The following is a 26,757-nucleotide window of genomic DNA, read 5'->3' as shown; positions in this document are numbered from 1 at the left end:
CTTGGTTGTAATGTTGAAAGCATAGTCTCATTGCCTCAAGAATTTCCTAAGGCCGAGCAAGTTTCATACCTGACTTTCTTGCTGCATTTGAGTGACAGGGATTGTTAGTGTTAAAACAAAATTTAAAGAATAAAAGGTGGCAGGGCAGAGTTTTTGAACAAGAGGGACTTTTGTAGGTTATTTCCCCTTGTTTTTAAAGTAATGTTAAAATATTTCTCTAAGAAAGCTAATAACTCTCAGAAAGCGTGGCACACACATTTGGATACACCTGTCTCAACCCTAAATGTTTATACACATACACCTATATATCTTTTTATATTTAACTAATACTTTTCTTTGACTTAACATGATTCTGTGTCATGTTCCACCCTTGTTTGGAGGGGATTATCTTTTAAAAGAATGCTTGGTTGCTTTGTATTTGAAAATTTTTCTTTAATTATGGTCCATAGGTATTGTGTTTACTCTGATTAAATTTGAAAAGCAAGGTTGAAAACTGTAGAAGTAGCTTGAGATATTGCCATAAAAATGATTTTTAGCTTTTTGCTTCAGCAGCACATATACTAAGGATGCTGTTTGTGCTAAAAAAAAAAAAACCAAACAAACCAAAAACAGAATCCATGTTTAGAACTGTAAGTAAGTGGCTATATATTAGTGGAGTTTTTTGGACTGGTTCTTCACCAATGTTACCTTCTGTTGGTTCCGATGGCTGTGTGGGTGTTTGGAGGAAATGTGCAATTTTCTCTTTTTCACAAGTGATATTATGTAAGCTACGAGCTGCGGCTTGCTAAAAAGCATTTCTTCTTTGGCGGAATGTGAAAAGTGTAGTGGTGAGTGCGCCTTTCTCCTTTTGAATATCTAGTTCTTGTTGCGTATTAATCTTGTGTGGCCTTTCATAGTTTCCTAGAGTTTTATTAATGTTGTAAGATGCTTTCGTTCACCCCCTGTCAAGAAATGTGCCTGGGGCGTTCTTCTCCTGAGCACAGATTCTTAGACAGGTAAGCAAGCGCTCTGCAGTCACGAGCGTGTGGATGGAATACTAGCTTTGACTTTAATGAGAATTGCCTCATTGAGAGTTCACAAAGATGACATACACTACCAAAAGCATGATCCGCCGTATCTCGTTTGGTCTTGATTTATTATCCCCATTTTACAGATGAGGGAGCCAAAGCGTAGGGTACGGAGATCAGAGGTTGTCTCGTAGTCTAGATCCAGGAGGTAGCTAGCCAGGAATCCAACTGACACCATAGGGCCCCCAAACCAGCATTCTTCAGCATCATGCTCAGAATGAAAAGTTTTATTTTTTCATTCTCGGGTTTCTTTGGAATGCTCTCTGCATTGCCTCATTGGCTCATGTGTCTGTGCCGTACCCATTGTGTAGCTATCTGAGAAGAACTAAGTTAACTCTGAGTCAAGAGATGGGAGGAGGGAGCATTTGGGCTGGGGAGTCTTATAAGGAAGTGACAACTAATTTATTCCTGTTGCATTATGTTCTTGTAAAAACTAAAAAAAATAGGTTGTGAATTTCTTTACTTTTATGAAATATTTTAATTTCTGTAGAATTCACATGCATTATTCAAGATTATAAAATGATTAGAATTTCAGGAGCAGGCAGATTTTCTGATGAGGATTTCAAGCTGTGTAATTATGAAACACATATAGGTTAAAAGTTCAGAACTCGTTAGCTTAATCATTAAGAAATAACCAATTTATAAGCCTGGCATCTCATTTTGGAGGGTACGCTTACAGTACCCCATACAAGGGGCTCCTATGTGACGCCTCATGCCCCCACATGGTGCATGCGCGGGACTGCATGCGACGAAGCTTCTCCTATGTTGCTGCATAATTTATCAAGAGAATTCATATTTTATGGTGGCAAATTGGATGCCATGATGCAGGGCATATTTTAGTAATTCCTATAACAGTTTTTCTGGCTCCTCAAAAATTCCAGGAGCGAGTGAGCACCAAATATCCAGAAGGTCCATTGGAACTTGTCACGTATGTCAGGACACAGACATAAAACCTGAATGGGGAAATGCCTGCAGATGGAGCGTAAGTTGTTCAGGGGAAAAGAAGTGAAATAATGTTCGAGTGTGAGAAGTGCCTCAGAAAGTAGTTGTTTGTCTCTCTCAAATAATGCAGACACCGCTGAGAATGTATTTGGGTGGATAAAGCTACTTAGAGCTTTCAAGAGTTCACACTTTTTAGTGGGCACCGTGATTGATTTTGAAATCGTAGCTCTTGGGGCTTCAGGTCAAACAGACGGCGGACACTCATCATACCGCTGAATTGCTTGCCTGACGTTTGGAATATTCTCAGACTCCAACACATTTTCTTTCAGGAACATGGATATCGAGAGGAAAACACCCTCTTCATAAAGAACCAGTTGAGGTGATCCAAGACGTGATGATTCTCAAATGGTTAAAAGATAGAAAATAAAATATGGTATTTATCAGATTTTTGACTGGCAAGGAAATTTTAATGCATATTATCGTGATTTGCTAATCAAGGTGATTGAGGTGCACTTGCCTGTTAAATAGAAACCGGTCTCTGCTTTTTGTTATCAGGGATTTTACATTTATCTTCTCTTCATCTGAGTGCTACATCAACCCTCCCCATTGAATACGAGTGAGTCACTTTTTTCCCCCTTGAAGTACCACTGTTATAAATTGAGAATTTTTTCCCCCTAATGCTTGGAGAATGATAACAAAAAAGAATTTTTTTATTGGTTCATTTCATGCTTGGTAAGATTCCAACTGTCAAAACATTATAAAATTTTGGACCTAGAGGCACATTTCATCACCAGATTACTAATTACTGCGGAGAACTGGAGCAAGTCATTATGTCGTGGTATTTATTAGAGCGGCCCAATTTTAATGTTTTGGACCAGAGACACTTAAATAAAAGGTTAAGCTGTTTCTGCACCAACATGGGAGGAAAAGCAGCACTGTGCCTGCAACACCATTGGAGAGAATGTAGGAAGGGTGGGATTAATTGAAAATTATGCACCTACTTTTCCATGAGATGCAGCATATTATTTTCAGGGACTCCCTAAGTGTAGCAGAGTGATTCTCCTCTGATCGTCATTAGACCCAAGAAGGAAGGCCTGGGGGCTCAGTGGTGAAGACACTCAGCCACTGACCGAGTGGTTGGTAGTTCAAGCCCAGGAGCCTCTCTGAGGGAGAAAGAGGTGACAGTTGACTCCAGTCAAGGTTAACAGCCTTGGAAACCCGACAGGGAAGTTTTGTTTTCCATCTTACAGCATTGCTAGGAATCGTAATTGACTTGGATGGCCGCAGGTTTAGCTGGTTGGCTGGTTCCTTTTTCGGGTATTATTGTTTGTTAATGTGCTCACGACTGATGCTATGGGGGGGCATCAAGATGGTCTCACCCCTCACAGAAAGAGCCTGTGCTCTTGTGGTGGAAAGAGACACTAAGCCGAGCAGCAGCTGGCCCGGAGCAGGGACTGGACGCTAAATGAAAACACAGTGGGGGTAAAAGACAAGCAAGAGAGTGACGCGGGAAAGCACTTTGAATACAATAATTAAGTGAAGCTCTTTTGAGGACATGACATTTGAGAATAACAGTGAATGAAGGTCATTTGAAGTAGAAGCCACATAAAATTTTCATAGTAAGCACCCACCATAGTTTGCCCACACCCAACTATGGTTTGAATAAAAATTACTTAGAAGAAGGGTAAGAAAATGTTACAGTGAAATAGAAATATGTCATCAAAGAATATTCCAACCACGAAAAGCACTAGCATAATAATTGTATTTACGAGATATTTACTGACTGTAAACAAAGAGACCTCATGGCACTGTCCAGTAGGCATTGGTCTGCAAGGTCAGCAGTTCAAGCCCACCCTCTGCTCTGTGGGGTGAAGCTGTCGCAGTAAGGGGTTATAGACTAGGGAACCATACAGAGGTGCCTGTGGTTGGCAGCGGGTTTGGTTTGGTTTTACCATGTGCAAGGCACTCACTGGACTATGGGGAAGAGACAAAGACACACACACACACACACACACATATACTCAGAAAATTTACACTTCAGTATCCATCCTTGCAGTGTGCTAAATGTTGAAGAATCCAACAATCCAAAGCAATGAGGTGAGAAGCAGGCAGGTCAAAAAACATTGCTACAAAATCATGAGTGAAGATATCAAGGCGCCATGATTTCTTGGGTCTACAGACTTTGGAGGGTGATGTTTCCATATTTCCAACCCTTCCCGAAGGAATCTGTTGTCTTAGCTTTCTGCCATAGCAGCACAGTGATTTTGGCATCCCCAAGGGACTTACCTGTTATTACTTTTCAATAATGTTTGAGTTTGAGAAACCAGGGAAGTCTGAGGAGGCAAGATCAGTGCTGTAGGGAGGATGGGCCGGGCTTTCCCAGCAGAGTTCTTGTAGGAGTGCCTTTGCTGCCCTGGGAGGACGGGCAGGTGCACTGTCCCGATGGAAGAAGAGACCTTGGTAAGCTGCCCTCGTCTTCGACTCAACGAGGCAGGTTTCAGTTGAGAAACAGGAGCAAACAAACTTTGTACTAATGGCTCCTCGTGATTGTCCTGGGTCCTTAGAAAAAACTGTTGAGATTGACCCTTTGGACTTTCAAAAAAACCTCACGCTAGCATTTCGGGCTGACCACTTCACTTGGAATTTGAGTAATTCAGCCGATACCCTGGGCAGTCACCGCGTGGACTGGACTTTACTATCTGGACGGCGCAGGTCAACCCAAGACTCATCCCTGGTTACTATTTCCTCCATACAATCGTTAGCTTCTGTGTCACTTACAAGATGGAGGCAAAGCTTGGTTCTTTGAGCTAGCTTATCTTCAGGAGATGCTTTTGGCACCCATCCTGCTGAAATCTTGCTGAGACCAAGGTGTTCACTTGAAATTGATAATGCCAAACCGGTGAGATCACAAATTCAGCAGCTGTTGCGTCCGGGGCAAGCCTATGGCTCTTTCATTAGTTGCTGGACTTCAGTAAGTTGCTTCAGTGATGTAAATGGATGGGTTTCTTTCTCTCACTCGTCTTTGAGATCTTCCTGATCTTCCTTGAAACCTTTAATCCATCTCAAACTCTTGTTTGAGGTGGGGGTGCATAATCATAAAGTGGGTGTGAAGCTTCAATTATTTAGGAAGATTTCCCTGAGAGTTTTGTGACCAATGTGATACTAACCATAACCTCAAAAATCTTTCTTTTCTTTCCCCCATTGCACAAAAATTACCTTTGTTGTTGTTGTGGACACCTTCACAAGAATGAGCAAAGTATATTCCTGAGAGAACTTCTTGGAAGCTATCCACTGACAAGTGAAGGATGTGTTTCAGCCTGTTTTATTTGAAATAAATCCACATATGTACAAACTGGGACCAGAGTAGCAATACTTTTTGACTCACCCTCAAATTACTATTTGGTTGAATAGTAACTGAATATATAGAATAATAATTATAGTTTTGGTTCATCATATCTACCACTCTCGGTCTCCAACCAGTGTGAAATTCTTATTTTTGTGATGATTAAAATAATTTGTTTTCTAAGTAGTACATGAGAGATTCTCAGTAAAGGTGCTTTGATTGGCAGCCTGGCTGGCTGAGTGAATACATGGATATAGACCTTGAGCTCTTTTGTTGTTATTTGTTTGCTTGTTTGCTTGCTTTGGGTGGTAAGTAAAATGGCAGTAGAAAGGAAAGAGTCAAGATGCAAATAGGGGATAAATATTAGAAGTTGTCCTCAGAAAATTGGGTGGGTTATGATTTTAAGCCCAGGTAACAGGGGTGAAAAGTATGGAGTGACATGTTCTCTTCTAAGACAGGGTTTTAGGTAGATAGAGATTTTGAGAGGCTAACTGTGATGATCTCCATCACAGTATTAATGAAGGACAAGGGCGGAGCATCTGAAGCACAGAGGAGACTGGAAGCTCTGGAAGACGAATGTCTTCCACAATCAGAAAGTTCTCAGGCTTAAGAAGGTAACACATAGATGTAACCACATAGCATCTAACAACCTCACATGGTCTGGGAAGTGCTTCATAATGATTCATATTTATATTTCCCTCTCAGAGCATTAATTCTTACACTGATGCATCAAACAAGACACATAGCTTCTGGTGCATTTAGTTTGTGCCCAGTTTATAGATATAGACAGATAAAGAATAAATCCAAATAGATTTTAAGAGCACTTTGGATTGTGGAATAATGAAATAGGTATTGTCTAATAAATTTTTGTTTACAGAGATAATTGCCAAGGATCAAGGTGTTTAAAATTTGAGAAGCTGTCTTTGTTTCCTTCCTTCTATCTATCTATCTATCTATCTATCTATCTATCTATCTATCTATCTCCTTTAAATGTGTGGAATTCAGTTGAAGTTAAAGCAACGTTATTTGGGATAAGATACTAGAGGCACCTGTTGAACAGATTTCTCTATTATTATTATCTCATTCCAAAATTGTCTTACCCATTTTCTAAAGTTTAAAATGACTGAATGGCCCCGATGATTTGTCATAAAGTAGACAGAATTTGAGAACTTTTTACGTTCTCTCTGCCATCCTGTGGGTAGCTGGTATTGCAGTCGTAATGTGCCAAAGACCGTACTGTGTTGTTTAACGTGATAAAATTAAAATGAAGAGGAAAAGTGTAAATGAACTATGATGTGGGTTTTAGGAGTTTTCTGTGAGTTTGAGGCCCTTTTGTCGTCTACAATTGGATTTCCTCATGAGATAACGGCCGGCCTCAGGCCGTCTAGTCCTCGGGGGTTTCTTTGTCGGCGTGGAGTATACGGTCTCCACTCTGTTCCTCCATAATAGCCGGATACGGTGTCACGGGACACGCTGCTCTCTCTTCTCTCTGAAGGCAGATGCTAGTGAACACAGTGGACAGTCTGTTCAGAATGTGGAGTTGCTGAGGACGTCTCTGTGGCAGGGCCATCTTTGAAGAGTTCAGTTGAATGGACATCTATGTTGGTTAGGTCTCAAATCTCTGGGACCATCAATAGTGCGGTATCTAAAGGCAGTTGAAAGCATTCAGAATGTAACCATTTCCAAGTTGTGGAACGTTCTAGAGTGATAGGCTGTTAGTGGTCCTGCATTCTCCTATGTGAAAAACTGTTATGTATGAACCCATTGTTGCAGCCCGGTGTCAATCCAATGCATTGGGGGCCTTGCTCTTTTTCGGTGACCCTCTATTCTACCAGGCATGGAGGCCTGTTTCAGGACGGGTTTCTCCTGACAGCATGGCCTCAGTATGTGGCTTGAAGGTGTTGCCATCCTCACGTCTAAAGAGCCTTCTGGCTGTACTTCCTCTAAGACAAATTGTTTGTTCTTCTGCGACTCCATGATATCTTCAGTATTCTTCCCCACACTATAATTCAAAATCTCCAATTGTTTTCTAGTCTTCAGTGTTCATTGTCCTGATGTCACGTGTACTTGAGAAGATTGAAGAGACTATGACTTGGATCAGACCCACCTAAATCTTCCAAGTGACCTTTTTTCTTTCTTCTTTTTTTTTTGCTGTTTAACACCCTAATGAGGTATTTTACAGCATATGAGCCCTGTGTAAGACACCCTTTGGTTTTTGACAGCTTCTTGCTTGAGTATAGATTGTGGATCCAAATAAAACGATATCCTCTATCTTGTCTCCATGTGTAATGATGATGTCATAAGGGTGTTACACATTTGCATGTACAGAATTTGATTTTTTCTAGCCAGTTCCAAATAAAAGGATACATCAAGAATGTCCTTAGCATGCACATCTCAGTTAAAGTCTTTCAAAGTTAGTCTTTCAGTTGTTAAGAATAAAAATCTGAGTATGTGTAAGGTTCATTGGACTTTTACATGCTCAGAATTTTACACTTGCTAACAAAAGGTAAAACATATTTTACTTTAAGATATTTGAAATGCTTAATGAATGAGGCGTGCATGCTAAGTGCCTCTGTGTGTGTCGGGTTTTTGAACAGGAACCAGTCGCATTGTTGTTACGTGCCCTTGAGTGTCATGTCAGTTGTGACTCCTACTGAGCCTGTGCACACAGAACGACACAGCACCCATACCCGGGTGGCCCTCACGGTTGTCCGCTCTGAACCCAGTGTTGCAGCTGTGGGGTCAGTTCATCTTGAGGAGCATCTCCCGGGCTCACTGCCCTTCTTTACTAAGCTAGGTGTCCTGTTCCACGACTTTCCCGACACAGTGTCTGAGATACCTGCGATGACGTCTGGCCATCCTCGTGTCTCAGGAGGATTCTGCTTGTAACTCTTTTGAGACAGGTCCTAGTAATTGATTAGATATTAAGTGGGAAAAGTTTCCCCAAAATAGAAAACAAAATTATTATCTGTTGTGTGACTTGCAAAAATGGGTGCTTATTTTTAACATTATAGTGTTCTGAATTATTTGATAGTGTTTAATATATATATGATTCTACTACGTAGAATACAAAATATTAACAATGTCTTTGAGGGTTTTTATTTCCTTCCAGCTGTGTCTGAAATCATTAGAAGACAAGTGAGGCAGGACAATGTGGTAGAGTTTCCAACTTGGACAGTCAAAGTCTATTGACTCAAATGTGCTGATAACCAAGTAGTCACCCTTATTGAATCTCAGTCCTGTCTCCTCTCGGATTTTCAGTGTTGGAAAAGATTCACTACATCTAACATACTGGTCTGAGGAGCTACTGCATTAGAGTTGGGAGCGGTAACATGCACAGATTCTTGCCCAGCTCTTTGAAGATTCTACGGTCCCTGGGTTGGAGTCCTGGAAGATTCACGAGTCTAACCTTTGTTTGTTGGCTTTGGTACTACATTTCGGTCTTCTCCCGTCTCACTGAGATCACTTACACAAATGAGAACTCTTGGGCTGAGTAACCTGAAGGATACTGAAACCAGGTGGGATGGCAATTTATTGGTGAAGAGGAGGTTGATGCTCGATTCGAGGAGTTTCTACTAGGCCTGCTGCACGTCTCTTGAATGGGTAAAATGTCCTTAGAGAGTTGAGAAAATTGTGTCTTAACTGAACATCATCATGGCATCATCGTGACTTTGGATTACAAAGTTTACCCAGTTTAACTTAGTTCTCAATAGTTCCTTCAGTACCAAAATCTAAATTACAGTTCATGGTTTAACCCATGTGTTTGCTAGCATAACTGTGTTTTCACAATTATTGATTTGTCTCATAACATTGAGCCACTGACTTACTGCTTTTGATTTTCCTCGTTTGCTTATGTTTCTAAAAATAGGTAATTTTCCCCTACAAAGGCCTGTTGTGAAGAACGAAAAAAGAGGTGATTGCAAATGCTTTAAAAGGGACTCTAGATTGATTTCTGTTGCCTCTTTTATTATTCATGCTATATACATAAATTAGGTCTACAGTAATTTAGAAAGGAATAGTAAAGTTTCTATAGTGAAAGTGAGACAATATTAATATGATAAAACCTGTGAAAACCATCATTTGTGTGGGACAGAAACCTGCCAGAGAAGGACAATTCAAGTATTTTCCACAAAAAACAAGTGATAAGACAGTGTTAGACTGAACTCTCTCAATGACCAAATATTTGAGAGGCTTAGAAATCAAGGTAGTTCCTCTGAATTCTGACTCTCATAGGTGTTTTTATTTTTAATGTTTTATTAGGGGCTCATACAACTCTTATCACAATCCATACATACATCAATTGTGTAAAGCACACTTGTACATTCATTGCCCTCATCATTCTCAAAGCATGTGCTCTCCACTTAAACCCTTGGCATCGGGTCTCTCATAGGTTTTACTTGTAATATTTAACCCAAATCCATTCTTCTTGAATCAATTACAACTTATAACCAACCCCGTGGAGGGTTTGTGAGCTGTAGATCTTTATGGAAGCCAAGAACCTCATCCTTCTACTGTGGTATGACTGTTGGTTGGGAACTTCTGACCTTGTGGTTAGCAGTCCATTGCTTACCAGCCAGTGCTATCTTTGTAATAACCATTATTTAAGTAATATGTAAGTACAGGCTAAATATAAGCTCTTTGTTTTGTTTCTTACCATGTCATGTGAATCAATGATTTCTACAAATAAAAAGCTTGAAAAATATATGTAGGCACTTTTTATTAGCTGATTTAAAAACTTGGAGAAACAAGTACAATTGTTATCTCTATTTTATGAATTGGAAAACTTAGTAACTTCCAAGTTCCCATAGTTTGGAAATGCCTGAACTGGGATTTGAACTCAGGCAGTCTAGAACTATAGTTCATGCTCAATATCCATCTGGTTTAGACAATGTAGATTGATCTAAATCTCCTCATGCTTGGTGATGAAAGTCAGTCATCTTGAATCTCTATTTTAGGATGAAATCTGGCTGTGCAGCAACTGTATTTTATCAACATTTTACAACTGAAATTGCTTTTTATTATACAGAGCATTTATACACTATCATTCTAAGTTATATTTTATTAAAAGTGATTACTAACAAAAATATTTAATGATGTGTATATATTGTATAAAGAAGATTGGAAACTTCTGGTTTAAAAATTATCTTACGACTTTACTGCTTCATTAAAGATTAAAATTTCCAGGGATATATACTCATGCTACTTTGTTAAAATGGAATAATATGCAAATGACTTAGAAATTAGATGTAAAAGTAATTTCCTGAGTCTCTTCTCTTAAGGGTCTGACTTTTCAGCCACAGAACTTTTGGCAAACTTCGAATAAATATTTCGGATTCTGTGAACCAGAGGATCAATCCATAAAGTTGCTGGGCCTTGGGAAAAGTGACATATATTTGCAAAAAAGAAGTCACTTCACACAGTGTTATCATTCATGATTCTCTGAAATAAAAGTTGTTTTCTCGAAATGTCTGATGGCACATATATGTGATATGGGAGAAAAATTAAGTGTTTCCAAGATTCTTTCTTTTAGAGATTATTTTCCTTTTTTATTATCAGCTCTGCTCTCCCTGGGAATGTTGTTGTTTAATGTGGTCAATATAGAGAGACTTTAAGAACCTTGTCTCACACATTGACTACGCAATGAAAAATTAGAAGCGCGCCTTTCACACTTCCTACACGTTCTCTGAGTATGCTTGCCTTCCTTCATCTCAAGGACATTTGAAACAGAATTTTTTAAACGCATATACCCTCAAAATAATATATTAAATGTTAGCTGTTTTAGGACATTTTATGTAATGTGTTATCCTATGCATACTTTTTTTACATCAGTGTATTTTTGAGGTTTATTCACATTAATACACATAACTGGCCCATTTTTAACAGTGTGGAGGGTTTTGAAGTATGACTATATTAGAATTTATTTATCCCTTTCCCAACTAAAGGTTATTTCCATTTTCCCCCTATTTTCTTTTCTTTTTAAAAAATTAAAAAATTTTTTTGCCTGAAGCGCTTGGTAAGAACATATCTAGATGCTTAACCTGAAGGGGAGATTTACCGGGAAACGTACAGTCATCGGTCATTTAACATCCATGGCTTGTTCTGTGACATAGAAAGTTAAATGATTTGGATGTACTATCATCACCATGTTATCTACAGACAGCTCTGGATTAGAATGTTTCATTATTAAATCTGTCTTTCAGGAGACTTTGCACAGAAGTTGGAACATTTAGGTGTGGTTCATGTCGAATGTCAATCAAATGTTTGTCTATAGTGTACTTATCTATGCATAAAAGAACATTAAAGAATCACTTACAGATACACTAATATATTTTGAGCATGATAATCAGTAATAATGCTTTCATGCAGGATACAAAACAGTACCCATTTATTATTACGAATTAGTTTAGCATAATAGACTCTACATGGCTTTGGTCTGTGGACACATTAAGTGGTGTGCTGTTGCCTGAATGGATGTTACGTGGCACTCACTTTGTTCATGTATTTTCATCATTTGTGAGACAATGCCAAATTATTTTCCCTATTGATATGTCAGTTTCCATATGACCAGTACCCATTACCTATGTTTTAAAATCATTTTCATGAAGTGGCCTGCCTGATCACTTTAAAATAAAGTCACATTTTTCCCCTGGTGTGGAATAATTTCAGTATATACAGAAATAGAGGAAATGATGTGATAAACCTTCGTATACCTGTCAACCATCTTCAGTAATTATCCAATGATGAATCTGGAGTTTTCTTAATGCCTACCCACTTTCCACTCGCATCACCTGGATTATTAGGAAGCACATCCCTGACACATTTCATCTGAAACTTGTCAGGGTGTATCTCTGAAAGATGGAGGACTCTTTTATTTCCCCCGTTTAAGATTAATTATAATTTATATTATGGACACAATTCTGTTATATGAAGTTTGGCCTTTTCCATTTTCCTGTGTCACTACTACAGAGGTCAAGCTATTAAATCCACCATCTTCTCGCTAAGGCCAAATTTGTACGTGAAAATCAGCATTATACAAAAAGGGAGGGTGACCGCATCAGATCACCGAGTATCATCACCCAGCCAAGTTGACACGCACCATGTTCCATTACAGTCAGCCTTGCTCTCGCCTCACACCATGGTGTTTGTTACAGCCAGACAGATGTCGCTAATGAGCATGAAAGTTGAATAGTCATCTATGCGAAATGTGAGCTAATGAGATATTTGATAAGTTAGGAGAAGGCATAATTCTAAAACCCTACCAAACTCCCAGAATCTCAGTAGAATTTATCTTGCTTCCTCGAAAACATTTTTGTGTGTGGATGTGGATGTGTGTGATTGTTGCATCTATGTGCAGAGTTTAAAATATATGTTTGTTAATAAATAGTAAGTTATAAATGTATCTATGATTCACACAGATATATGAGATTATACTAATATCATTGATGGCAAACTAATACTGGTTTGATTCTAACCTATCCTTTGTCTTTATTCATAACTTTTCTTTGATAATAAAAAATCCAACTGCCATTATGTACCATATGCTTATTTGTGATTAATCTTAGCACCCTTATAGTACCTTAAAACTCTTAGCTATAGATCATCGATGTGTAGTCAGCATTCATATTTTCCTAATAATTATTTCTAAGAACTTTCATCAGAATCCATACAAGATCTGGGGTCATTCAGAAGTTTGGTTTTCTGGGCCTATACATTCTTCACTTTGCCTCTATTAATTTGGAGTTCTTGAACTTATAATCAAAATGTCCACACAACAAAAGCAGTTTGATTGGATATACTATGCTATTCTACAAAAACTGACTACTAACCAACCCACCCACTCATGAACCAACCAACCAATCAACTACGCAAACAAATTTTTTAAAAATAATATACACAACGACAATAAGAAGAATCCTACTTGTCTTTGGGACATTATTTCCGGAGAGGAAAGCCACTTACAGTGAGGATATGCATATAAATACTGCAGATTCCTTGTGAACACCGTGTTATACTGATTGAGATCGATGACCTAAGATCATGTCTTTAAAAATCTCTGAAAGCATCTTCCTTTACTGTAATTTGCAGCCCTACGATCACTTCTGTCCTAAAAATATATGTCCAGCACGATCCTAGAGCCAGTCAGAAGCATCTGCTATATAACCACCTTGCTTGTGGATTTAGCACTCACTCTCCACTTTGACAGGATTATATGCTATAATCTTCATTTTAAGTTATCCAGCAGAAATATTTAATGGCTGGATGTCTTCTCTGCTACCTTAGAAGTATGCTAAGCAATAAGGAGTAGCAAAATGTTCTTTCAAAGCCAAATTACAGAACACTCCCCAAAAACCAGCTTTTAAAAGCTTACCATCCAGGCCTCCTTCCCGTGGGTATGGAGTTTGTTTTGTTGATCTCTGTGAAACTGTGTGAATTCAGGTTGTACTTGCTTTTAAAAGGAGTGTTCTTAAGGAATCCCTATCTTCAGAGAGCAAAATTGTAGGTCTCCATATTCTTAAAAAAAATAAGCTAAAGCTGTCAGGTGCTGACATGTTGGTTTCCGCTCATAGCAAACCTCTGTGGAACAGAAGGAAACAGCCGGGTCCTGCTGCTTCCGCACGTTTGTCCTTGCCTGAGTCCCCTTGTTGCAGCCACTGGCCAATGCGTCTCAGCAAGGACCTGTTCCTTTTCATTTCTCCTCCACTTTACAAAGCCTGCCGTCCTTTCCCAGAGACTGGTCTCTTTGACAGCATGGCTAAAGTATGTGAGACAAAGTCTTCCGTTCTCAGTCCTCAGGAGCCCTCGGGCTGTACTTCAGAGAGCGAGTTGTTTGTTCTTTAGGAACTCCTTGATACTTTGAGCATTTTCTTCATCATCATCATCGAAGTAAATTAGAAGTGCTGCCAAACTCTTGGAAAACATTCATGCATGAGGGATGCTCTGCTGTTCGTCTTCCCCAGCTATCGCGACCCTGAAGTGACTCTACAGCACAGAGCCGAGCCGAACTTCTCTTTTTTTTACATATAAATTCTTTTTCCTCTTTTTTATAAAAAGAAATCATTTTATTGGAGGCTTTTACGGCTCTAATGACATTCCATACATCAGTTGTATCAAGCATGTTTGTACATATGCTGCCATCATCATTTCCAAGACATTTTCGGCTTAAGCCCTTGGTATAAGCTCCTCTTTTCCCCCCTCCCTCCCCAGCCCTCCTACCCTTTTTAAGTCTTGATCAATAATATATTGTTGTTATTATTTCATATCTTAAACTGTCTGTTGTTTCCCTTCACCCACATTTCTGTTATTCGTCCCCTTCGGGGGTGGGGGCTACATATATACAAACTTGTGATGGGGTCCCCTTTCTTCCCCTTTCCCCTTACCCAACCATCCCCCTACCCTCATGATATCGCTACTCCCACTACTGTTTCTGAGGGGTTTATCTGTCCTGAATTCCAGATGTTCAGAGCTGTTATCTGTACCAATGTGTGTTCTCTGGTCTAGCCAGATTTGTAAGGTAGAATTGGGTCATGGTAGTGGGGATGGGGTGGGGGGAGCATTCAGGAACTAGAGGAATGATGGGTGTTTCATCAGTGCTATACTGCACCTTGGTTGAATCATCCCTTCCTTAGAAGCCTTCTGTGGAGGGATATCCAATTGTCTACAAATGGGCTTTTGGTCTCCACTCTAACCCTCCTTTTTCATGTTGATATAGTTGTTTGTCTTGGATCTTTGATACCTGATACCTTATCCCATTGACACTTCATGGTCACACAGGCTGGTGTGCTTCTTCCATGAGGGCTTATTTGTTTCCCTGCTGGGTGGCTGCTTGTTTAACTTCAAGTCTTTAAGACCCAGATATCATATCTTTTGATAACCGGGTTCCATCTCCTCTCTTTGCCACATTTGCTTATGCACCCATTTTGTCATCAGTGATCATGTTGGGAAAGTGAGTATCAAAGAGGCCCAGGTTATTGAAACAGTGTTCTGGTGTTAAGGGAGGCTTTGAGTAGAGGTCCAAATGGACTGTAAATTCTTCATGGAAGTAGACAGCCTCATCTTTCTCCTGCAGACCTTTCAGTGAGCAATCCAATGCTTAACCCACTGCAGCACCAGGGCCCCAGGTTTAAACAGACGGGAGTGCTGATTTGTAAGGACGGTTTTGCATTTAATCCTAGTAGCATTTAATTCCCTGTGACACTGACACATTGAGAACAAGTTTCTTTTTTTGAGTTGTTTTTGAAAATCATTTAGTTTTCCTAGTGGGTGGATTCTTTTTCCTGTAAATTTTACCAGACAAGGAATTTTGGTTGTCATTTAAAAAATCTGCTTTTAAGCTATTTCAGTTCATTCAACTTTTTCTAAAAGCAGATGCTGTTTTTTCTTTCCATTTCTGCTGCTGTTGACTATGAAACTGAGTATTTCTGGCACTTGATCAATTAAAGCGTAAATCGTCAGCCACACTACTTTGTTTTGTAACCAACTCTCTGTGTAAAACATATGGGAAGACCTGAGTGATTTCACCAATTTGAAATTTGCAAGACATTTTGGGGTAGAAGATGGCCTTCCATGAAAGAGAATGCTCGCTCAATTCATTCCGGCTTCCTGACAGCATCTCACCAATTCCTTTCTCTATTTGAGTAAGTTCACAAGCATAGGTAGATGTTTGCTGTGCAAAAAAACTAAAGGATCAACTTCAGAGTCATGGATAGTTTGTGCGCCGATTTCAACCAGTCTCCCCAACAGAATTGTTTCACAGCCTCATTTGGTTACATTATCCCACAACTGTCCACGTCTGGTTCTCCCTTTACTGACAGTCATACTCACACACATGCTTTTGGGAAGCAGGAGTTCCCATGTTCTGAGCTGTGTTGCTTTGACTAAGCCACATTAATGTAGTTATCTGTCTGCTCCACACCAGCAACAATTCCTCAGTGTGCTTCACATGCTGCTGGACTTGTCTGGTGCCATGCAAATTCATGAGCCTTCAACCTTGACTTTCTGAAGCTCAGTGCCTAGCAGCAAGACCATGCAGCTGCACTTTAATAAACCTCCAGGAAATTGGTTTACCCTTTAACATTTGAAAGTTACTCTTAAGCATAGGGAGTAGTTTTTAATTTTATTTGTGTCTCAAATTCATTAGTTGATCAATAAAACAGGAGGTGGAACCCTGCAGTATCCTTAAGAGGTGAGCGTTCTCTCTAGTTGGGTTACTGTACAGGCTCACTTAGATTTGTTATTAAGGGTGACATGTCTCGCTACCCAGAGTGTAATCGCAGACCAATGACATCTACTTAGTCCAGAAAGGAAGAATCCTGAACCAGAATCTGCATTTTAATAAGATTTGCTAAATCTTTGTACATTAAATGTTGAGTGATGTGTATGCCGTTTAAAGGTTAGGAACCCTGCTTGGAAGGATCAGTGTGGCATTGCTTTCTCAGGATACAATGAGTAGGGTTTGAATCCCCATCACACAAGTAAAGGCTCTCATGGGACCATGGAACTTCTCATATTAGAAGATTCTATGCTTTGATAGGAAGATGGTAGAAATGAACTATATATTATATGCAAATATGCTTTGCAGAGGAAGAAGTATGTACACAGGGTTACCTGATGTCTTTATCTTGGTACGGATTGAAGTGGAGTAGGATAGGAACCTTCTGTTTTTCAGTCTTTTCCAAAAAGTACTGTGTGCCTCGTTGTGTTAAGTATTGCAGTGCATCAGTTAGTAGTGATTGGATACAGAATAAGTGATCTAAGATTTAGAAGCATATAGTAACTACCTTTGGAAAATCTAGACTTCTAAAAATATTAACATTATAAGAAGTAAGTTCAGTGGAACTGGGGACTTGAGTATGCATGCCTGAAATATTTTAGTTTAATATTAAAATGTTTCTAACTTCCCTAAGTCCAATCAATATGCCTACATGAGTAGGTAATTAAAAATTGTTAATGACCTCCATTGGGTTTTCCACTTAATTGAACTTATTTGCAAGTGCTAGTAAAAAAAATAAAATGCTACTTGAGTCTTTCTATTTCTCTAAAGTTTCCCCCCTCCCCCCACTTTTTTCCCCCTTCTTCTCGGTCTATTCCAGCACTGGGAATAAGGGAAATGGAAAATCCCATTCCACTCCTTTGCTTTCAGTTTAGCCAGTTTGTGGGTGAGGTGGGATTGGTGGTGGTTTGGAGAGAAGGGAGAGGGAGGACATGAGAGCCCAGGGATGAATAATCCAAAAGAAACCCAAAGCGATGATTAACAATTTAAATAAGGGTACTTCTACAGAGTGAGCATGGAGAATTGAGGAAATGCCCGTGTTAGCTGAAAAAAGGTCGGCTGGCTACCAGAAAGACACACGGAGACCAAGACAGAACTTGAGGTCGCCAAAAGCATCAGGAGGCACAGCTGCTCTGGGGAGGGTGGGTGGCAGAGACGGCACATTTGGCTCAGGTAGCTAGGGCACAGGAGCACAGGTGTGGCTGCTTATCTTCTTCTCCATCACTGATGACCAGTGGGGCACAGCATGTACCCAGTAGATGAATCCTCAGTGTATATGTATCTCAGCTACAGTGATTGGCATTTCTGATGATCATCTGCTGAATCATTCCAGCCAGGCTCAATTTGCATTTATTGTATGCCATTTTATGCTATTTGAATATTTAAACTACAGTTCTTTTGGTTTTAAAGGATAAAATCACGTTCTAACTAATTTTAGGTGGTGCATGGAGATTTCAGGGATTCCTGAGGTAGGAAGACAGGCCTCTTGAGAAATAAAAGCAGAAACGAGAACATTATCAGAATCTGACTTAGTTATTTTCTCATGATTTACATGTTTTTTATTCATTTCTAAGAGAGACTTGGTGGCATATTGGGTTAAGCATTGGGCTTCCACCCGCAAAGTTGGCGGTTCAAACCCATAACCTCCTTCTTATGACAAAGATGAGACTGCGTACACGTGTAAATTTACAGCCTGGGGAACCTTATGGAACAATTCTCTTCTGTTCTACAGGTTCACTGTGAGTCAGAATCAACTTGAAGGCAGTGGATATTTATTTTGAGGGAGTTAGAAACCCAACAGGGAAAAATGTACTTTGGCATTTCTAGCTGAAATCATTGTACTAAATTCATGACTTGAGTTGCAACATGAGAGGATGCTATGGGTAAAATATCTAATATCACAGAAAGCATCAAAAGAAGATAGAAGGAACACAAAGTCATGTACAAAATGCTTGGCCAACATTCAGTCAATTCAGAGGGTTCAGCCTATGATCTAGGAATGATGACACTGAGGGGGAGGCACGAGCTGCCCGAAGACGTCACAGGTAAAAAACGTCTCTAGGAATTGGAGTAACACTTTAGGTGTTTCAGCGAGTGGACACAATACTGGAAATGTTTCCTTGTGTGTGCCAATCAGTTTAGAAGACAGCTGCCTAACCAACTGCCTGGCAGAGATCCACATTTGTGCCCATTCCCAAGAAAGATGGTCTAACAGAAGGTAGACATTTTAAAACACTATTAGTGTCACAAGCAAGTAAAGTTTTGTTACAGATAATTTAAGAATGAAACATTACACATTGACAAGGGACTTCCAGAAACTCAAGCTGGATTCGGGAAAGAACAGGGGATGAGGAATAGCATCCATTGCCAAGGCCACACCGATTTGGGCTGAAACAGGGTACCATGAAGATGTTTGCCTTTGTTTGACGACGTAAAGCTACTGCTCAATTGTGGGAATCATGAGAAATTATGGCTGACATTGCAAACAATGGAAATTCTAGAACAATTTATTATTTTCATGTGAAACATACACACACATATATACACAATATATGTACAATATATATATATGTGTGTGTATACACACAAAAAAGGCAATTGTTTGAACAGAGCATATTAACTGCATGGTTTGAATCAGGAGAACTGTGTGACAGAGTTGTTTTCGCCATACTTATTCAGTCTGTGCATTAGACAAACATCTGGGGAGCTATACCATACAAAAGAGAATTCAGCATAAGAACTGACGCATCATGCTGAAAACAGAGAACTTGAGACATTTACCGACATGGGTTAAAAAAAATAATGCAGCCTTCTGCACGGATCACACCTCAACGTAAAACAACAAAAAATCCCTTACAAGTAGACCGAGGAAAGTTGAGAAAATTGGAGTTGTTAAGGATTTCATTTTACTTGGATGCATAGTCAATATGCATGAAAGCAGCAGCCCCAAAATCAAACCACGGATTGCTCTGAGCAGATCTACGAAAGACCCTCTTTCAGGTGTTGAAAGTCAAACTTGTCACTTCCTGAACAAACATGGTATTTTAAATTGTCTCACAGACACGCGGAAGCTGGCCAATGGGAAGGGGAACTGATGCGTTTGAATCACAGTGTGAGTCAAGAAGACTGGATCGGCTACTGATTGCCGGAAGAGCATATTTGTATTCGAAGAAGTACATGGCAAACATGCTCCCGGAAAGTAAGCACAGCGAGTCTTCGCATTGTGTTTCTGGGATGTGACCAGGAGAGACCAGTTCCTGGAGAAGAACAACATGCTTCAGAACCAGGGAGTCAGTGAAAAGGCGGCGGGGCCCCGCGAGCTGCACTGACCTGGTGGCTGCAACCAAGGGCTCGCGCAGTGAAACGGTTGTGAATCAGGTCTGGGACTGCAGAGCGCTTGCTTATGTTGTAAAGGTGTTAGGAGTTGGAGGTAATGAGCTGGCTCCTAACAACATTTCTCTCTCTCTTTCTGTGGGGCCTGATCTCCGTGCACATCAGCTTCCTCCCTCTGATTAGTTTGAGATGCTAGCTGACTTTACACCTGGCCTTTGCGTCAAGGTTGTATAACATTCAACATTCACAGGGGACTAGCAATAGTTTCTTGGATCTTGGGGGACATATTCAAAAGGAAGAAAGAGCCAGATTTCCTCAGCTTTAGCTATGTAAGTGAGAAACAAGTCTTTGAGAGAGATGTGCATCTGTCAGCCGATTGTAATGCGTTTCAGGTAAGTCATAAGTACACCTGCTTCTAGAAACTAATTCTCATTATGTAATAGTGAACCAGAATTGGTACATTTCAGTCTTCAGATTTCTGTCACCGTGTCAAACACTGATGGCTTACAGGCTATTTGATGCTAGAGAACTATGCCATCAGTATTTCTCATACCAACATGCATGGTCTCGCCACCCGGAGTGGCCAGGTTTCAGAGAGGCAGATAAGAACAAAAGGTTGAGTGACCTACTTTCCAAAATTAGCCGTTGAACCCTTTATGTATCACAAGAGAATACTCTCCAATATTTTGGACAAGTCGTGAGGAAGCTCCATCGCTAGAGGAGTACATCATGTTTGCAAAGGCAGAGGCTCCACAGAGGCGTGAGAGACTGTGACATGGACTGGCGTGGTAACAGCAGTATGCGCACCGGCGTGCTGATGGTTGTACAGAGAGCGCAGGGTCAGGCTTGTGCAGGACACGTCTTCATGGGTTGGAGGCGACTGGAGGAGTTCACAGTAACAGCGTTTTTCAAGCATTTGTTTTGGTTGGGAGAGACACCCTTGAATAAAATGCAGCTTGGGAGAATTTGAAATCCAGGGGAGAGACAATAATGGGAACAGTTTATCCTTTAGCAGTTTTGGAAATAGATCAAATGTAGAGTTGTATTTTAAGATCATTTTGAGCTTCCTACTTCTCTGGCCTCATTCAGTAAAGACATGCTTCTAATGAAACTTTGAAAAGTACCTCTTCTAAGCTACTCTAGTTGAAAGTATTTTGTTATAATGGTTATAATGGAGAAATTATTGTATGGCAAGCAAAGCTAATTACAATATTTGTTGGTTGCGGTATGTTTTTAAAGCCTTACAGTTACAGTTCAGGCATTAGGGCCAAGTGCCTTCCGATACATGTCTCCTCATTTTTGAAATTAAAACTGATATTTGAATAGACAGGAAATATGAGTGATGAACATCTTTAATCATTTTAATATTAGACATCTTTAAAGTGTAAATGAACTGCTAATTTAATTCACTGTAATGCTATGTGAAGTGATGTGTTTTTATTTAAAAATGTGTAATTTTGAAGGAAGTATGCCGATTTTTAACGACATGCAACTTTCTGGACAGTTTATGTTGACTGTTTCATGTAGTTCTTGCATATCATTGAAATGTTTTCTCATGAAAACATCCTTATTATTTCAACTATATTAAAAGACAATGAAAGATAATCCAGATATATTATTAATTTGCAGTTGTATTTCTTGCCACGCTGTACCCAGTTTCCAAGCTGATCAGGACCCCCCTGAACTGGTCGAAAGAGAAGCGGTGTTTGAGCCTGTGGCTGGAAGTCAGCCCATCCTGGGTGTCCCTCACTCCTGAGCACCAATCCGCCCCCGCTTTATAAACCACGAGTGGGGGTGACTTCTCGTCCAGTCACACGCGACCAAGAGGAATGAGCAGCCAGGGACCGTCCCACTGGCGCTCATTAAGGCGTGGGCAGTAGCCCGCCAACATTTTGCATCCTGGGGCTCTGGGAGGGAGAACCACAGCGGAAGAAACTGAGCTGAAGCAGTGGAAAAATACAGCCGTGCGAGTCGGTCAGCAGGTTTGCAAATGAGCCTTAAGGTACTTCAGTAGCTACGAGTTGCAAAATGAGTCGTATCTTAGTTTTTAATTGTTGTATTACTTTTTTTATTAAATTAAGTTCAATCATAGGAAACAGTTATCACTTGAATCTTTGTCGTGAATGTAGTCAGGCAAGAAAAACAAGAACCAAACTACATAAATATGTGACTAAATCTCATAAAAAATGTAGCCACTCATATCCTTTCTCCATGCTTCTTTTTGGCCCTGTCTTGAAATTAAAGTCTTGTCTTAAATATTTGTCTCTTAAGGTGACTTCTTTTTGCATGTTTCTTTGTCTCCGTCTACAAGGTCCACATGACACTTTTGTAAGATTTTTCTAAATATTAAATGAGAAAATAGCCACTGTTGTTATTTAGCAGTAGCGTCCCCAAACTTTAAATTGCTGAGAGTCAGCGCAGGGATCCAGATACTAAATCACACCTTTGGTTTGTTCCGTCTCAATGGTTGTCTCAGCTTGGCTCCTTATTCATTGCCCTCGGCTTTGAGCCGCAGTCTGCACAGCTTTGGGTCTCAGTCTCAACCACTAGAGATCTGACCATGCTCCTCTGATGGTCCTGGGATTTCTCTTACACACAGAGCGATGACTCTGATGGAGGTGTGTTTGTGCCTTTTAGCAGGTTATACTCCAAAGTAAACAAAGGGGAGCCATTGTGAATTATCAGAGAGAGGAAGATTGTTTCACCCACATTTGGCAATTGTAGTGTACGATTCGTAAATGGCTCTAGTTTGAGACGCTCTGGAAGGGAATAGTGATAGTCCGTGGGCTGGGTGTTGGCCTACTAAGCTCAGCAGCAGCAGCTCTTCCTTCAGAGAAAGAGTTGGTTTTCTACTCCTGTAAAGAGTTACTGTCTCAGAAACCCAGAGGGGCAGTTCTACCCTGTCCTACGGGGAAGGCATGAGTCAGAACCGACTATGGCAGTGAGCTTGAGTTTGGAAAGATTTACAATTTCAGAAATTTTGTAACGGTTTTCTATGTGTCAAAATCCACTCTATAGCAGTTGGTGTAGTTTGTTGAGTTTGAATTACTGATAAAGATTAAGTTGACCTTCTACTTCTCAAGAAATTCAGTAAAAAGAAGAAGAATACATTTGTGGGGAATTCATAAATTGCTCTGAATTAGACCACATTTTCAAGATCATGATACATATATTTTGCATAATTTGTAAGTTTTTGGAAGCAAAATAAAGTTGAACATGTTTAAGTAAATTAAAGCTATTCACCTGTACTCTTTAAAATTTATCAAAGTTAAAAAAGGAATATTTTGTCCTCTAGTTTTTTTGGATTTTTTTTATTATTTTCCAGAACACCAAGCTGAACATATCATTTAATTCTTTCACATTTTATTATTTGCTCTGAAGGTAGTTTCTTTGCTCCATCGTTAATGTGCAGAATCTGGGTTCTAAAACCACTTTCTTCTCCCTTTACTGGAAATCAAAAGTTATCTTGCCCATTCTTAAAATAGTCAGTGGGCTGAGGAATCCAGTGTGCTAAGCCGTCCTGTAGAAGAGTCCGTCCACCTCAGCGAAGAGGCAGGGTGGAGAAGTGACAAAGGCATTGGGGATGGCTGCAAGGATGCAAGGAGAAGGTAGTGAGCCTTCGAGCAATAAATGGAAGGCTAACCAGGTCAGGCTTTTGAAAGCGAATAGTGAATGGTGATCAAAGCCCTGGCCTAACCTAATTACTTACATAACTTAAAAGTAAATTCCAAATTTCCTTGGGCAAGAAGTAGTGATTATTTTTGTTGTTGTTGTTCTCAGCAAAGTTATGCATGTGCTGATTTTGCATTTTGTATGCCTTTGGGACACAAAACAAGAACAAGAAAACTGTTACCCTTACAATTACTAACCTTATGGCTCCTGCCTTTTCTTAATACTGGTCTAATTATATTAGGTTCTTGGTCAGAAACCTGCTTGTATTGGAAGCTTCAGCACTTGACATTCCACGTTGGCCCCTTTCATTACACCGTGTTGCCATTAATCTTAAAAGATCAGTAGCTGGAACTATTTCCACTAAGGAACATTTTGATTGAAAAATATTCATTTTTTTCTCACATTTTGCTACTAATTAAATCTAATGTTTAGCTCCTCTTCATCTCTTTTGCATTTGAGCTTGCTTTTCTCTTAGAAGATATGGAGAAATAATTAGTAGAACATTAAGAAATCATAATGCCTATAATCTTATTGTTGACTCAGAGTGAAATCCTTATGAATTTCATTCCCATTCTGGATCAGTACTCAGTAACGTACTCACATCAAGAATGCTCTTTAGAATTAATTAGTGGTGTCATTCAGCCGGGCATTCCCTGAAGGTTCAATGACTGTTTTCCTATTCAGTATAAATTTGCTTGTCACCATTTTTTTTAGTGACCTCTATCACACATGGATATTTAAAAATTCCCATCCAGGAATTCCCTCTGATTATCTACAACATTTTGGATTGAGTAATAGGCATGCTGCAAAAATTGGAGAGGCAGCCCTTTGTAATTTAGTGTGTTAATTATTCATGGTATGACTATGTGGACGGAGAGAGGTAGGAGATATAGCATAATAGAAAATACATAAAAGAAGAAAAGAAAACACTACCCTGGCTTTGTTGGAGTTCTGGATGATGTGAAGACAAGGTAGACTGGAAGTCTCATGCTGTGCCTGAGGAAGTAGACCCGGTCATGTGTCGTGTGTCCTTATAACCCACTGCCACTGAGCTCATACATGCGCAGAGGAAGCCAGGGCCTCGATGGATTAACAGAGAGAGGAGGCGAGTGGGTAACCCAGAGTACGAGTGTGGGTTAGTTTGAGAAGAAAAGCATTTACAGAGAGCTATGATTTGGGGCACCTTGTGAGACTGGTCTTTGGAAAGGAATGTCATTAGGAAAGTGAAGCGTCAAAGAATAAGAGAAAGCCCCTCTACAGGATGGATCCGCACAGTGACTGCCGCGCTAGGAGTAGACATGATAACAATGGTGAGGATGGACCAGGACCAGGACCAGGCAGTGTTGAATGCTGTCGTACATTCAACTCAATGACCTAATAAGACTTAGGATTGCTATCATTTATTTGACGTGGCCAGCAGGGAAAGTGGAGATTGAAAAAGGGCCTTAGGTCACAAACAAGTACTCAGTATTAGGCACGGGGACGAAACTCACTGGTGGAAACTGTCTGCACTGAAGTACCGTGGGGGCAAGCATAAAGCCAAGAGAGGAGATAGAACATGAGGGAAACCAAACCAATCCAGATTGTCTTCCCAGAGGTTTTACTGCTTGTCTGAGTTGCAGCGATTTGAATAATACATTTCCAATTTCCATTTACTCAGATGGGGAGAGAACCCTGTGTGGGACACGATGGAGGTAGTTTGACAGATAATTAAGAGAATTAAAAAACAACAACAAGGATTTCTCTGAAAGATATCCTTTTGACTTAACAGAAAAGGCAGAAAAAGTGCTTTTTTTGGGTATGTGTGTGTGCAAACATTTTAATACTACCATCAGATTACATAAAGATGATCAAAATATGGTTAATAGAAAGTAAAAACTAAGACCAATGTAGTGATTTTTACTTATTCCGTTTGTTTAATTTGCTGGACTTTATATCCCTTAAGTTCTTCGAACTCATGTCTTGAAATGTGTTGAAGCAAAAACAGAACAAAGCCAAAAAACAAAAACACCCCCAAAACCATGCAGGTGTAATCAAGTCAGAAGATTGTCATTTCCTTCAATGGCACCATTTGTTTTGCCGTTTGCTGGCTACCTCCCGATTGTGAGATTGTGACTGTCTGTGGGAGCCACTTTACCTCGTTTATATAGGCAAGCAGCACTTTGAACCTGTTTACTCAACATCAAGGATCAAGCCTGAGTGAGTTCAGTTGAGACTCTGGAATGTAGTCACCTAATATTTAGCAAACTGTGACCTTTCTTTCTTAGGGTTATATCCCTGGGCGAATTTCAGACAAAACGCCAGAAAGCTAGAGACGCTCCTCTCACCAACTCTGTAAACTGGTGGGAGGTGACAGTCGATGTTTCAAGGACACTGCTGACATGACCCCACCAATGCCATGTAGTCACTGACATCTGGAAAGTGACAGTAGCTGACAGACCATGTTGGCACAACAGAGATCAGAGAGGGACAAGCTCCGTTGGAAGGAAAACGTCATGCTGACTCGCGGCCTGAGCAGCAGAATGCAGCCCGGGCAACCAGTGGCTGTTGTCATGAACTAACAGACAGCTTGATACAGCGAGGGCTCCAGGCCACTCACGCAGCAGCTGCTCTTGCCCTGCTGGATCACTTAGAAAGCTCTTTGCTGTCAGGAGTAGCTTCTCTCCATACAAGGGATGAGATGCTTCTGTTCACTCTCATGCTCATCTTGGAAGGTGATGAGTAAGGAAGGTGCCTTTTGTTATGAAGAGTGATGCAATTTTGGCGTGGAGTTGACCTTGAAGGTAAAGAATTGTTGGGCCATCACTAATTGAGAAGTCACTGAAAATGCATTCCCCATTCAACTGCTGTTCCCCCTCATTGATCCGGCTCTCTTGCGTCTTCAAGATGGCGGACCATGGGGTGCAGCATGTGTAAAGGATGTGGACTCAGAGCTGATGGGCTGGGGAAATAAAATCATGGTGACCGTAGAGAGAGCATCTGCTTTTTGTTGCTCTGGTCATCTACGACTTGATCTCTGAGGAATCCATTTGGAAACTGTTAGGATTCTGGAGTGGGTTATCCCTCCGTCCTTTGCTTCGCACACTGAAAGAATTCACGCCGAAGACCATATTGTAATCCGAGTGAGTTTT

General features: G+C 40.2%; 1 protein-coding gene across 1 annotated transcript in view; it reads left to right on the top strand.

Moving 5' to 3' along the window:
* The window catches only part of PARD3B (par-3 family cell polarity regulator beta), a 1,162,664-nt gene that overhangs the window by 164,060 nt on the left and 971,847 nt on the right, over positions 1 to 26,757 (top strand). The gene's annotated exons all lie outside the window — the stretch shown is intronic.

The sequence above is a fragment of the Tenrec ecaudatus genome, chromosome 13, assembly GCF_050624435.1.
Source record: "Tenrec ecaudatus isolate mTenEca1 chromosome 13, mTenEca1.hap1, whole genome shotgun sequence".
NCBI classification, from domain to species: Eukaryota; Metazoa; Chordata; class Mammalia; order Afrosoricida; family Tenrecidae; genus Tenrec; species Tenrec ecaudatus.
The sequence above is the reverse complement of the archived record's forward strand: the minus strand, read 5'-3'. Positions and strand labels throughout refer to the sequence as shown.